The sequence below is a fragment of the Equus caballus genome, chromosome 20 (genome assembly GCF_041296265.1).
Source record: "Equus caballus isolate H_3958 breed thoroughbred chromosome 20, TB-T2T, whole genome shotgun sequence".
Classification (NCBI taxonomy): Eukaryota; Metazoa; Chordata; class Mammalia; order Perissodactyla; family Equidae; genus Equus; species Equus caballus.
The window spans coordinates 8,632,653-8,646,302 of NC_091703.1; the positions used below are offsets into that span (position 1 = coordinate 8,632,653).

Genomic DNA, 13,650 nt, shown 5'->3' on the forward strand with positions numbered 1-13,650 from the left:
TTTAAATTCTGAGAAGCCCTGGTCTAGAGCAGCGGTTGTCAAACTTTAGCACACATCCGTATTCCCTGGAAAGCTTGTTAAGACATTGCGCGGACACACCCTCACTAGAGCTTCTGATTCAATAGGTCTGGGATGGGCTTGGGTAATGTGCATTTCTAACAAGTTCCCTAGTGATGAGCCTATTGCTGGTCTAGGGGCCACACTTTGAGAACCACTGGTAAGTATGCCTCATGGCAGCTGTTTTGTGACACCTCACCTCCCAGGTCACTGAGGATCCATAATAGCTCTTCATTATGTACTCTGGCCTCCTCGATCCCTGGAATTACTGCATTCTTCTCTTAATATCTTAATTCCTAACTCGTCAATCATCTTTGATCACTTGAAGCCAGTCCATGTTTCTTTATCACTAGCAACTTTTTCACTAGGAAGTTCTGCACTAGACATGGAAAACCAGAGAGTGTGTGCTGTACAAAAGTGGGAGGATTTCATGAAAATCTGACTTTTCTCTCCCGTGTAGTTGTTCTAAAATTCCACTTGTTTTTTCAACTGGAGTTATGCTGTTGGTCCTTAAGGAGCTGCCACAGGATAACCAAATTGATTTACTGCAGTACAATTTATGCTATTTTTTTTAACCACGCAAGCAATACAGTGATACATTTAATTAAAACAATCAATACTGAAGAATAATGAATTAAAAGCGAAAGTCAATCTTGATGTCCCCACCTCTCCATTCCTCTTCCATTCTCCTCCCAGAGCTAATGCACATTGGCAGTTAGGTGTGTACCCTGCTGTGCCTTTATATATGTGTGTATATATGCATAAATATGTATACATTTATTTACATGATAATATCATAAGTATTATTCTGCAACTTCCTTTTGTTAATTAACAATATTTCTTACAGATCCTTTAAAATTAATAAATACACTCTACTTCATTCTTTTTAAAACTGCATGGCTATATTCCATAACATGGATAAATCATATTTAACCATTCTCCCACTATGGCCATTTATATTATTTCCAATATTTTGCTATTACTGACAACATGAAGTTACGTTCTGTTCTCATGAGATTCAACTGAGAAGTGGCCTCCAAAAAGGTGGTGTCACTTTACGTCACCCCTCGCCGCTTTGAAAGTGTTTATTTCTTACCTCCTCCCCAGCACTGGCTATTATCCGTCTTTTACATTTTACAAATATATTGGGGATGTCTCATTATCTAATTTGCTTTTGCCTGATTAACATTTACGGTTAAATATCTTTTCGTAAGATTATCGACCACTTTATTTCCTGTCCTGTGAATTGCTTATTCAGACTCTCTGTCCTTTCTCCGTTGGGTTGTTGGTCTTTTTTGGGAGTGGATGAAGTGGAATAGGAACAATAGTATGGATAGTAATCTTTGGTCTATTAAAGATGTTGCAATGTTTCTTCCTACTCTCTCACCTGACTTTTCATGACTTTATTTTATCTTTTGTCATGTAGAACTTCTAGTTTTTGTGTAATTTATGATACAACTTCCACTGAATCCATGCACGGTTGGAACTCAGGTTCTTCTGATCTGCACTATTCAGAGGAGAAACAGTCTCTTGGACACGAACCAATGAACTTGGGAGTGGAAGCTGTAAGTAAAACTTAGTAGGGAAGTAAAGGAATCATGCATCTCCCACCTTCCTTTTCTTCTTTCTAGCCCTTAGCCTTTTCTTCTTTCTAGCCCCTAGTATCTTTTGGCATGAAGTTTTGGTTTGACGAGAGGTTTAGAAAAATAAGTGCACTGGTTGAGGTGATTTGGAGATTTGTGTGGAAGAGTTGAAAGGAAGTTAAAGGTAGAGGCTGTTAGCAGACAATTCTCCACAGGCCTCTCATGTTTCTGCACATCTTGCAGGCAGAGATACTGACTACCTGCGCTTGGATTATCTCTTCAAGGATGTTTGCATAGTGTCTCCCTCTGGAGAAAACCACTGGTTTGTTTGCTGTCCAGCATAATAAAGATAAGGTCTTCCTCAGGCAAAGATTGGCATGTTTGCTTACAGCCCATTATGAAAGATCAGGATTTCCTAAACTTGGGGCTCCTCTCCTGTAACACACCCCACAGTGTGTGGAGGTATCATCAGGCCCCGTCCGCCTGCCCTGTGGGAACAAGGGCTTGGGGACCCAGCATAAGAAAATGCTGATACTCTGCGTTCCTGCTGTGAGTATTAACTGTCCTTTGTCTCAGACTCAGGAGTCTCATATCTTCTGCCAGCATCCATGACATTGTCACAGGCTAACTTGTTAACTTTGCAAGTAGGAAAAAAATCTCTGAACCTTCACAGTTCGTGACAATTGCCATGTAATGAAAGATTAAAAGACTTCACAAACTCAACCTTTGTTCCAGCCAGACTTACCTGCCTACGATACAAAAGTCACCCGATCAAGTTCTTCTCTTAAACTGAATGCTCCTTAAACGGTTAAGGAGAAGAGAAATCTGTTGTAAAGAATTTTTACATTTTGCGTATAATTGCTGCAAGTCTAATATTCAAATAGTTCTCATGTAGATGAAGTAGATTCATTCTGTGCAACTCTAGAGAAACAAACTGAAAGGCAGAAAAATTTCAGCTCAATATATAAGAAAAAACAAATTCTAACAATTAGTGCTATCCAAAAGTGAATAAATTTTAAGGAAATAAGCTCCTGACTGACTTAGATGACTACTTATGCGACCTCTATGTGGGAAGGAGATTGGACTAGATGATTACAAAGGCCCCTCCAAATCTAAGATGCTCCTGGTGAAGAATGTTGTTTCAGTGGACCATCTAATCAAATTTATTTTTGTACTACGTTGTGGAGAAGGGGAGCTGGTAGATCCAGCCAGGACCTCAGACAGCTGCACTTGGTATGACTTTCATGGGTTTAAGATCTAGTGCTTAGTCTTGTCGAAACTCAGTCAGGTCTAGCTCACCCAGAGGTGAGTTAGTGCTGGAGAATTGGTTTACAGTAACCAAGTCACCAAGAGCCTGATTTACAAACTAGGGAGCCAATGCCTTAATTTTAAAGCAAAAGACAAATTTTCCAATGACTGTAATTTTCTAGTCCCATATACAGGGCACCCTACCCCTCTCCGGCTAATAGGTACTAATGAAACAGAACTAATAACTAGATGTTTGTCTGTTACACCAAACCAACTGGAAAAGATTGAACGACCCTGGAGCTTGCTTCATCTGATAGGATGCATTAGATAGCTTCATTCGAGGCTGATGAAATATCTTGTCCCCAGTGAAGAATATAGTTTTTCAGCGACTACAAAGTTCTTGTTCCCTAAATATAATGTCTGTCTCCTTTGACAGTGCTGGAAACACTCAACAATTCTTAGCAACATCCTCCCTTTCTAGAGCCTAAGAGGCTCATCACTCCACTTTATGACAGGTTTGTACACTGTTAACAAGTTACACAGTGTTTGTTGTTAATCCCCTTTTAGACTGGCTGCTTCCTAAAGATATCTAAGGAAATATCTTAATTTCATCAGTAGTAAAAGTGTGTGATGCATCCATAGGCTTCATTTCTTGGTCCTAACCCTACCATCTTCTAGTTGAGTGTCCTTGTACGGATCACTTAACTTCTGTAAGCCTCGGTTTCCTCTCTTGTAGAAGATTACAATACCTACTTATGATTAAAGACCAAGAATTGTGTGCATAAAAAATACTTTATAAGATCTAAATACCTAAAATATTGTAAAGTAATAATCGCAATAACCATAGATGATGACGGCATAGGGCAGACCTTGGAGATAGTAAAGGTTTGGTTCCAGACCACCACAATAAAGTGAATATTGCAATAAAGTGAGTCTCATGAAATTTTTGGTTTCCCAGTGCATGTGAATGTTATGCTTACACTATACTATAATCTCTTAAGTGTGCAATAGCATTATGTCTAGAAAAACATTATACAAGTGCCACCCCATGGCATAGTGGTTAAGTTCAGTGTGCTCCACTTCAGTGGCCTGAGTTCGCAGGTTCGGATCCCAAGCACAGACCTACACTGCTTGTCAGCCATGCTGTGGTGGCAACCCACATATAAAGTGAAGGAAGATGGGCACAGATGTTAGGCCTAAACTTCCTCGCCAAAAGAAGGAAAAGTGTATATAACTGAATAAAAAATTCTTTATTGCTAAAAAATGCTAACCATCATTTGAGCCTTCAGGCAGTCATAATCGTTTTTCTGGCAGAGGGTCTTGTAAAAAATGCAATATCTGTGGCGCACAACAAAGTGGAGCACAATAAAACAAGGTATGACCATATAGGCATGTCACCATTGACAGCTTTCCTGCATACAGCTCACCCTATCTGTGGTGTGAGGATCTTGTTAGCTTCAATTTCAGGAGGTGTGAGGGTCTTCATAGCTGTTAGTTTTCCATTTAAATTAGCATTTTTTAAAATTTTGCCCTACATTCTGGTTCTCCTCTTATTTTTGAGACCCATAGCTGCCTCTGTAACGATATGTGTTGACAGATTCCTTTTTCCTGCACTGCAAAAGGTGGATTGTATGAAAAGTTGTGTGCACAGGGTTTGTTATCAACAGAAGTGTGTTACAGCGGGAGGAACCTGGTGCAGAGCAGAGTTTCATGAGTTGATCCTGGACCTTTCCCTGTGAGCAGGATGTTTTCTCAAAGATAGGCAATGAGACAGGGCAAGGAGACAGACAGAGGGACAGGCCATAGCAAATGCATGTGGCAGCACAGCTGGTGGCTAGGAAGCAAAGACTGTTACATTTAGCACCACAGACATAAAGCTTAGTGAGATTAGCCTTTCAGACCCCAAACAAGGCCATTTCCAGCTGCTCCAGGGAAGACGGTCACCTCACCGTCACAGCATTTTGATCCAGGTGTCCTGGCTGGAACAAGGAAACTCAGAGTAGCATCGAAAAAGAGAAGTGATCCAAATTCTTTTAAAATTAAAAGATTTTAACTCAAAGGAAGATAAAGGGCATGATTTTTAATTTTCCCAAGTTAGTTTATTCATTTTTAATGCCAAAAACCAACACAAGTTTTACACAGTAATCCACTCACTGAAGTTGAAACCTGAAGTGTGAAGAGTTCTGCTTTGACAAAGGTTTGCACCAGCTGCTGCCGCTAAACAGCATGTAAAAACGTGTAATTTAATTTTAGCTTTACAATAAATAAGTTCTTTCCCAAACCCACTCAGGAGCGCAGGCTGTCGCTAGGCCTACAGGTGTGCTCTGAAATCAGACACTATCAAAGGATTCCATCATGCTCAAATGTGCAAGGGGCCAGACTGAGCAATCGATCATTTTTTTATGGTTTTGTGAACTGTCTTAACAAGTGTGAGTGTCCCCACTAAATTTTTTAGTCAGGTTCTGTTGTGCATATATAAGGTCAGTGTGCATGCGTGTATGTTGGGGGCAGGGGGGGTACATGTGCACATGTGTGTATATTCTATATTAAAAGGTATCAAGAAAAGAGTATAAATAAGGCAAGGAAGTGAGGCATCAAGGACCATAATTGAAGACGCTTGGGAGCAATTAGACAGTATTAACTCATTCATTCAACCAACTCCATTTATTGCACTCATCCCAAGTACCAGGCCCTGTGCTGGGCCCCCAGGGGGACTCTGAGCTGACTTAGACACAGAGCTACTCTCAAGCACCTCCAGTCTAACTAACACACAAACAGTGGTGTCACCAAGCAGGAGAGCCACAGGTACGCAGGGGAAGCACTGTGGAGTTTTTGGATGACAGTCATTGCCACGTATCATCGTCCAGGTCCCGGGGCCATCTAAGAAGGGGCTTGTGGAACAAGTCTTTCTTTGATGGGTGTAGGTTATTGAGTCTCCTGTGGCAGAAATATGAATTCAGTAGAAAAAAAGAATAGGTTATATGGATGAATGTATGAAATGTGAGAAAAGGAAAATATTACATCTACATAAGGAACACACAAAGACTTTCCTAATTATTAGCTGTGAAATTTATAATGCAAAATTAAACACTGTCCTTGTGAAGAAGAATAACACCTAAGGCAGGAATGGGCCCCTATGTTTCTTTTTTCCCCTGACATTGGAGACACACCCCACCACCCTAAGAGGGACTCTCTAGGAAACATGGTTTCATCAAGGCTTCTCCTTGGTTCCCTCAATCACAACCTCATCACGATCTTTGGAGGTTAATTGGGCAACTGAGGTGTCCACAAGCCCAGGCCCTGAACTTTCACTTAGGAAGTCATCTCCTCCAAAAGACTACCTGGAATCAGATTCATTCCTCTGGCTATTGAGTGCCGACTGAACGCCAGCACCATTGTGAGGGTGGCTAGTCCTCACAGGTAAACAAGACACCATCAAGGCTCACGCTGAGATGATGCCCTCTTTGCTCCCGACCCCCATGCAGCTAGATGTTCAGAGCTCTCACCACCCTCTTCTCTGATGGGTGAGTTGCTTGTCTGAATCCCCTGCTAATCTGGGAAGTCCTTGGGCAGGGGTGATGGCTTTTATTGTTGTATTCCCGAAGCCTGGCACATTCTAACTCGGAAAAGAAGCAGCTCACCTTACAGGTATTTCTCCTTATTTGTTCACGCATTTTATTTTATATACTTGTACACACACGCGCACACACACACACCACATTTGGCTCATTGCACAATATTTGTTAATGTATTACTTTATTTTTCATTTCTTCTTGAATTAACATTTCTTTTTATGTATGAATGTATTTAAATCTTCCCATTCATCTTTATATTGTGCAATGACTATTCTAAATGCAGGTATAAGAATGTTCAACTTGTACACAGAATCATTGAAATTATACAATTCAGATTTTGTAGCTCATTTATGCATATGTATTTTATTTTTATCTAAATGGTGGAAACACTAAATAAAATTAACCAAACTGCATTTATTTCACCTCTTGATATGTGCATATTTTACCAACGCTGTCTTCGGCTTACTGATAAGAAAGGAAGAAGCAAAAGGAAAAGGAACGACGAGTTACCCTATCTTTCCCTTTTCTTCTCTGTCGTCATTTTCAGCGTAAGTGGTGAGCTAGCACAGGGAAACGCACGAGTGAGACAGGGTTCCTGGTCGTTGGTGTTTGCGAGAACACCATTGCCTTCTGCACCTGGAGCACGCTCTGGCCTGGTTCTCAAGAAAAGCATGGCTCCCTGCCTTCCTCCCTACTCCCCTCCCACCCCTACTTACCCTCCCTTCCCCGGTTTACTAGTCGTGGACACAACACACTTGCCTTGTACCCACTTTGAGTCTTGCTGGGCTCCCACGTGTTGGGTCCACCACGGTTCTGTGCTCGTGGGGTGCCATGAAGGCCACATGTGAATGGGCAACAGGGAAGGGTAGACATGTGTACAACGTGTGTCTCCTCTGCTCACATGCATGAAACACAACTTCAAAGATAAAGTATTTCAGGACGGCAACAGCCAAGCATTAAGCTAAGCACAGGGACCTTCTGAACACGGGGCCCTGTGCAACCTCACAGGACGCATGCCCATGAGGCAGGCCCTGGCTGCACTGAACGGTCACAACCAATCGCACCTCACTGCAAGGAACAATTGGACTAAAAACAGCTAAAAGAGAGAGCCTCACAGCTTCAGGACCACAACAACAAAGAACACTACTGTTCCCACTCAGATGCACTGAGAACATTACAATGTGACTTTAAAAGCCCTCAGACATGACTCTGACATCCTATTAAATTCAACAGACATTTATTGTGCTCAGCACTATCCAAAAACACTCCAGGACAGGGGTGGGTCAGGGAGAGTTCCTTGAATGACTAGACACTGTCCCTGACCTCCAGAGCACCAGTCTAGCTGGGGAGACAGATAGCTACAGAACCATATTGCCAGACAGATTGTGGCCGCTGCTATGATGGTAGAAATGAGCACCAGGGAAGCACAAGTGAGGGAGTATTTGATTCGAACTGGGAGGAGAGAGGTACTTCAAGATGAGTAAAATATTGATGAAAGATGGGGAAAGGACATTTGTCTTAGAATGGATTCCTCCAAAAAGGAGAGCCTCAGACAGGGTTTGCATGCAGTTCGTTTATTTTGGAAAGTGATCCCAGGAGACAAAAATGAAGGGATTAGGAAGAGAGAATGCCCATCCACACGTGTATTACTGAGCTGATAAGTGCTTTGGGCAAATGGGGCTCAGTCCCACTGGAACCACTGCAGAGGCAGAATGTACCTCTACCCCAAGACCCTGGGAGAGAGATTTACCCACTGGCTCCCAACCTCCATTGGTCCAGGACTTCCCCAGGACTACTAATGAACTCCTTAGCATTTCCAGGGGTGCACACGCCCAAGTACAGCCGAGCAGGTTCCCCCAGTTATCCCACACTGTGGTGGAAGAGAAGCCCAGAGGCAGAGAAGATTTACATGGTGCAGCTGAAGGGAGGTGTGGTCAGGCTACACCTGTGCACTGCTGGTTGCCACAGTAACACCTGGATGTGGTGTGAGAGAAGCACCAGAGATGTCCACACAACATCTAGCCCAGTGCTTCTCAGACTTGAGTGTGCAGCAGGCTCCCAGGAGGGCTTGTTAACACAGATGGATGGATGGGCCCCACCCCAGAGTTTCTCATTCAGTAGATATAGAGTAGGGGCTGAGAATTAATGTTTCTAACAGGTTCTCTGTATGGGCATTCAGGCTTTTAAAGACAGCTGTCCACTGTGTACAGGGACACGAGGCTGATCAAGCAGGAGAAAGAGAAGTTTCCTAAAATGAAAAAAGTATATACATATGTCTCCAGGAAGAGCATAAATTGATTTCATCATAACAAGAGTAGAATTGGCATGCATTCATAGGTACTCGTCACAATTGATAACCTGCTGAGAGTTGCTCATCTATTGATAATCTAATGAGAATTTCAACAGCGAAAAGTAAAGAAGGGGTTGATGTTGGTTATTCTGTCGGTGCCTTATCCCCACCTCAACCCAGACCTATTCCCTGCCCTTCTCTGCTCAGGCAGCTAATCTCTCTGGACTAGATCACCCAGATTGGCCAATGGGAGGCACCATTAGGAAACCAAAAGGTTGGAGAAGAGAGAGGTAGGGCATTTCTTCTCCCTGCTCCCTCCCTGCTTCTCTGGGCTGCTGGTGGCTGTGTTCCCTTACAGCTACCCCGCCACCCCCCCCCCGCCCCCCCGTTGGGACCACCTCTTGTACATTTCTCAGCAGGCTCTGACAAGCCTGTCCCCATTCCTCATTGCCCCTCGGGCCCCAGGGTGGTCACGTCTCCTCACTGTTCCTGTTCCTGGATGCCTCACCATCCCGGGTTGGTTCCCTTATCTCTGCCCAAAGTGTTTTATTAATATTCTTTTCAATTTTCTACCAGGACCCTGACTAATAACAGTGTCTCAGAAAAAGAAAATAATTTAGAGCCAGGTAAAGCTCCGTTTCTGAGCCTTTTGGCATGAAGAATAACCCTGACAACACTCAAGGCAATATTGAAATTTTAAGACTTAAATTCAGGATGAAATGAAATGTAAAATGAAAAAGTAGATGAGTAACACATGAAAATACACCAAGGCCTTGAAATAATTGCAGCGATTAAAGATATAACAAAAAAAAGCAAGGAGAGACAGATTTTTCCTTCAAAACCTAAGGAATTTGCTATAGGCAAGGGCAAGGCCCCAAAAGTACTATCTTGTGCTATATAAAACTTTTCCCCATCTACGCACGCTCTGGGAACATGCAACACTGGCAGGAGAAAAGAAAGCATAATTTAGGCTGTGGACGAGAAAGCCTTCAGAAGCATCTTGGGAAATAGGAGATAAGATCAGACCAGAAATTAAATAATCAGAGGAGACAGTGATAATGCAACGTGTTGCAATCAATTTAAAGCTCACATCTTGCTTGATCTGTGCATCCATAACAAAATCAATCAAAAGCTGGTGGATTTTACCTCTATTTCATGGCACTCCCTGTCCCACCCCCGCCCCAGGCTCTGCCCAGAGTTCTTAGTTCAGCATCTCAGAGAACACGGGGTGTTTCTGCTTTGGGGACCATCTGCAGATTAGAGCGGCGAGGAGTCATCGCCATGTTCTTCAGAAGGGCGGCCCGTGACTTCGGATCCTACAGGGACTTCCTACGTGAGGCGGGTCCGTGGGACAGTGGGTGTTGCCCAGCGAGGGAGGATTTCGTTTTAGCCTCACAGCTCTTCTAAAAGGCCCTCTGTTCTTTTTCACTCTGTTTACACTGTGCCCTCTTGTTTTCCAGATTTCCAAGGTTAAATCCAGCCCCCCTGTTAGGGCTGTTTGAGTCCTTCAGAGTCGCTAGGGCTGCTCTCCTAATCCGACGGGCGGAGAGCCTTTCTGTGAGCTGGGGGTGAATGTGGGGTGAATCCATGCTTTTGTTGGCTCCAGCAGAACTTTTCCCCATGTGACAATGTAAGATGTGGTCTGTGTCCTTAATCTTCTTGTTAACGAGTGGGTCCAGTTTATGGGTTACAGCATTTTACCTCAGGTGAGAGGATGTCATCACAAAAATTGTGAATATTTATTGAACACTTACTAGGTGCCAGCTGATGTGTATTTGAGTACTTAATCCTATAGTAGTCCCATGAAATATCCCCAATTTTACAGATGAAGAAATTGAGCTCAAGAGAGACTAAAAGACGTTTACAACATCAAGGGGCTATGGGTGGCAGAGCTGGGATGTGAATCCAACCTACCCATTCTTTAGTCTAAACCAGTTGTTTGAGGCCAGGGGTGACATTACTCCCCAGGGGACATGTGGTAATGTGTGGAGACACTTTGGGTTGTCACAACCAAGGGAGTACTACAGGCATCTAGTAAGTGGAGCCCAGGGATGCTGCTAAACACCTCTAATGCACAGGACAGCCCCCCACAAAGGATTATCCAGCCCAAGGCGTCAGTAGGCCAAGGCTAAGAGGCCCTGGTCTAAACACTGTGCTCTATTACAGTCTAATCTCTTTGTCTGTTTTCATGTCTTTGTGTTTGGTAGGACGTGTTTGTTGGAATAGGTCCTAACAATGTCTCTTTTGGATTTACCCTTATATGTTAGGGTAAGAAAGCTCTGCTCTTCCCCCACAGTTCCTTAGTCTGTCTTCTCTGCCCTCACTTGGAAGGAAGGGCTGATTAACTGCTTAGCAGAGCATTCATTCTGTGAGAATAGTGTGTCGATCTCTGATGTGCTGTGACGGACTATCTGGTTCCAGGATTGACTTGGTAAGATACACCCAGGCAGCTTTGCGATAATTATTCTTTCAATTATCATAGGAAGTTGAAAGGAGGAAAGAATTCTCTTATGATTTTCCTGCCTTTTCCTATATTTTGAAACATCATACCAATTCTATAGTAGCTTGAAAAAAGTGTAATGGCTATGCTTTCAGCTTTTATTAAAAAAGTCTTTGATGCCTAGAGGCTCATTTATTTGGGGCAATACAATATTTAGCTCATGTGCATTTGCCTTTGGGTACAAGCAGGGAATGGCAGCACCCAGACATCAAGATGGCGTTTCCTTCCCTTCAGATCCACAGTCATTTCTTTGAGGTTGATACATCCTGGAAAAGGAGAAAAGCTTCCTTCTCGTGCTATTTGTGAACTGAAAGAGTGCTGGTAGATTAATAATTATTTGAAAAGTCACCTCACCTCTTCCCCCGAAAAAAAACATGCACCCAGAGACAAGTTTGGAAACTTCTAGAAGGGTAGAGTGAAGAAAAGTTTGGAAAATAAAGGTCACAATGGTTCTGTTAATGAAGGAGAAAGCCTGACAGAACAGAGAACTATGGGAACAGATTAGAACTTCCATTGTAGCCTTAGGCTGGACATGAAAATCTGAGAGCAATGATTTTTAAGCACCTGATGGGCAGAAACATCTTGAAACATGTCTGTGTGCCAGCTGCTAAGAACAAATATCCCAACTGAGAGAGGCCATGGATAGACACAGAGCAGCAGTCCCGACATTGCAGGGACGACAGCCCTTCAGCAAGCGTTTCACCAGAGCCACCCTCAGCCCCAAAGCCCTGTGCTCTTCTTGCTCAGTGAGCGCAGCTTTCCAGCAACAGAATGAAGGAGAGGACAACCTTTGTAAGGCAAATGCTCTGAACCTAAAGATGCAATGTGGTCCAGAATTAATCTTCTCCGGTTTTACTGTGCAAACCAGTTACCCAGGGATCTCGTTCAAAGGCTGACTTCGGTGGGTCTGGGTGGGGCCTGAGATTCTGCATTTCTGACAGGCTCCCAAGCGATGCCCACCCTTCTGGTCCTCAGCTCTCACTCTGAGTACCAAAGAGCTAGCAAGGAAGTGAAACGGACTACAGATGGCTGTGAAGCCAGACAAGGCTTCTGAGACACAGAATCTGATCACATCCCGCCCCTGCTCTTTGCTGTCGGAGTGAAGTTCAGGCTCCCGGCTTGGCAATTCAAGACGCCGGGCAGACTGGCGCCAGCTCACCTATGCAGCCATCACCCTTCGCCTCTCCCTGCTCCTGCCACCTTCAACTGCTCCAGAACCCAGCCACCGGCCCGTCCACACCTCGCCTCTTCCCCTGCTCCACCCTCCGCCTGCAACTTGCTCCCTCCCCACCTGCTGAGTTCCTCCTCACCTTTTCACATCTCCCTCTCCAGAGCTTCCCTGGGCAGGCGGTTTCTTCCCATGGTGTCTGCAAAATGCCTCTAATATAGGCACAGGGCAGCACACTGTGATATTTTACTTAAGTTTGTAGGCGCTGCACCAAACTGTGAATCCTCAGGAGTAGAAACTCTATCTTCTTTATTTAGGTAAACTGCTTCTTCACACAGTACCTGGCATCTGATGTATGTTACAAAAAGTTAGTTAAATAAGTGAAGGAATTAGGTGTCACATCCATTGCCATCATTCTCCTCTTTTCTTCTTCTTCTTCAAAGCTTTTTAGAGTCTTAAATGTTTGGGGTTATGTGTTTTTAAGTGATTTTAAAATAATCATAGTAACAGCTAACTTTTACAAAACACTATATGTTAGACGTTGTTCTAATCACTTTGGTCTGATTAAGGTATTTAATCTTCACAACGATTTCTGCAATCCTATGAAGTTATTGTTCCCATTTTAAATTTGAGGAAATGGAAGCACAGAGAAGTTAAGTAACTTGACCAAAGTCACATAGCTAGGGAGTGCTTGCAGCAGGATTTAAACCCAGGCAGTGTGGTATTAAAAACAAGACTGAGGGCTGGCCCAGTGGTGTAGCGGTTAAGTTCAAGTGCTCCGCTTTGACGGCCCAGGGTTCACAGGTTCAGATCCCTGACGCAGATCTCCCATCAGGCCATGCTGTGGCAGGCATCCCACATAAAAAATAGAGGAAGATGGGCACAGACGTTAGCTCAGGGCCAATCTTCCTCACCAAAAACTAAATAAGTAAATAAAAATAATCAAGCCAAAAAGACACAAAAAACAAAATTATAAAACAAGAATGAGTCTTCGGAGGACCCAATACTAAGACAAATGAACCACCGCTCTGTTCTGCTCTCCTTGCCGTTCTTTAACCTTATCCAACTTATAGAACACACAGCCCTCGGTCAAGTCCTTATAGTGGACTCACACTGGAGCTGGAATACACCTGGTGTCTTCATTCTGTGGTGTTCACAGCCCTCCTGAAGGGTCATTGGCAATGTCAAGCAAGACATCCTGTCCAGTCATTCAACAGAGGGATGGGAGC

General features: G+C 43.6%; 1 long non-coding RNA gene across 2 annotated transcripts in view; it reads right to left on the reverse strand.

Moving 5' to 3' along the window:
- Positions 1 to 1,542: 1,542 nt before the first annotated feature.
- LOC138919341 (uncharacterized) overlaps positions 1,543 to 13,650 on the reverse strand; it is a 66,736-nt gene continuing 54,628 nt past the window's right edge. For both annotated transcript variants that reach the window (XR_011429468.1, XR_011429469.1), the window contains exons 5-6: positions 5,491 to 5,825; positions 1,543 to 5,350 (exon numbers count right to left, since the gene is read on the reverse strand). This is a non-coding gene — a long non-coding RNA (uncharacterized lncRNA). The remainder of the gene's footprint in view (positions 5,351 to 5,490; positions 5,826 to 13,650) is intronic.